This window comes from Mirounga leonina, unplaced genomic scaffold (assembly GCF_011800145.1).
Source record: "Mirounga leonina isolate KUSES-001 unplaced genomic scaffold, KU_Mleo_1.0 Mir_173, whole genome shotgun sequence".
In the NCBI taxonomy this organism is placed as follows: Eukaryota; Metazoa; Chordata; class Mammalia; order Carnivora; family Phocidae; genus Mirounga; species Mirounga leonina.
Window position 1 is genome coordinate 69,470,268 of NW_023270447.1, and position 1,347 is coordinate 69,471,614.

The 1,347-nt window shown below is 47.3% G+C and overlaps 1 pseudogene; it reads left to right on the forward strand.

The window, feature by feature from the left end:
- The first annotated feature begins 329 nt into the window (after nt 1-329).
- Nucleotides 330-427, forward strand: LOC118020434 (annotated as a pseudogene).
- Nucleotides 428-1,347: the final 920 nt, after the last annotated feature.

The following is a 1,347-nucleotide window of genomic DNA, read 5'->3' on the forward strand; positions in this document are numbered from 1 at the left end:
GATTACACCAAATGAAGAGAGATAGGAAAGGCATGACAGGCAGAGGGACCAGCATTTGCAAAGGAAACAAAACTTGGTAATTTGGGGCATGTTTAGATAACATCAAGAAGGCCCAATGGCGCTCTCTTTGGCAGCACATACACTAAAAATAGAATGATACAGGGCCACCTGGGTGGCTCAGTTTGTTGAGCATCTGCCTTCGGCTCGGGTCATGATCCCGGGACCCTGGGATCGAGTCCCGCGTCGGGCTCCCTGCTCAGCGGGGAGCCTGCTTCTCCCTCTGCCTGCCTACTTGTGATCTCTCTCTCTCTGTCAAATAAATAAATAAATAAAATCTTAAAAAAATAAAAATGGAATGATACAGAGAAGATTAGCATGCCCCCTATGCAAAAATGACATGCAAACCTGTGAAGTGTCCCATATTTTTAAGGGGCACCTGGCTGGCTCAGTTGGTAGAGCATGTGACTTTTGATCTCGGGGTCATGAATTCGAGCCCCACGTTGGGTGTAGAGATAACTTAAAAAAAAAAAAGGCCAAATGGGTCTATTCTAAGAGGCATGGAAGGAGATGGGGCTGGCAATGGGAACTGTAGAAGGGATTGACATGAGCTGGTGGCTTCACAAAAGAGACCAATTGAGGAATTGGGGCCAAAGTCCAGGCAAGAGAAATAATGAGGCCTGTAGCCAGGTAAGGTTCTCTAAGCACCTTAGAAGTAAACTGGACTTGGATGTGGGGGTTGGAGGACAGGTCAGGGCAGTAGAACTTCCAGGTGAATGGGGAGGTCATTCACTGAAGCAGGTGGGGAGAAGGGAGGGCCAAGAAACCTGGAGACAGGAGGTGACCCAGGTTGGACTTGTGGCATTCACCACTCTTGATCCAGAGACTGTCTCATCTCTCTGATGAGGAAGCTAGGAGCGTGAGCTGGGGATTGCTGTTGGGCACAGTTCCAGCCTGGAGAGGCAAGTGGTCTGAAAACATCGAAGTAGGGAGAAGATTGTTTCATAGGTACAGGGTTTCAATCTGAGAGATAAAAAAGTTCTGGAGATAGATGGTGGTGAAAGTTGCACAAACAATGTGAATATAATTAATGTCACTGAATCCTGCACTTAAAATTGGTTACAGTGGTATTTCATGTAATGTACACTTTACCACAATTCAAAGAAGAGGGAGGAGGAGAAGGTGGAGGAAGAGTTGCCGGCAGACAAGCAAAGTTGAAAGCTAGAGGAGGGCAGGTAGCTCCCGGGTGTGATTGGTCCTTGGGCCCAGTTGCTGTAGTACTTGTCTCAAAGAGTTGCATGAGCCAAGAAACGTACTCTTTTGGCATAGGTTAGTTCACGTTGGGCTTCT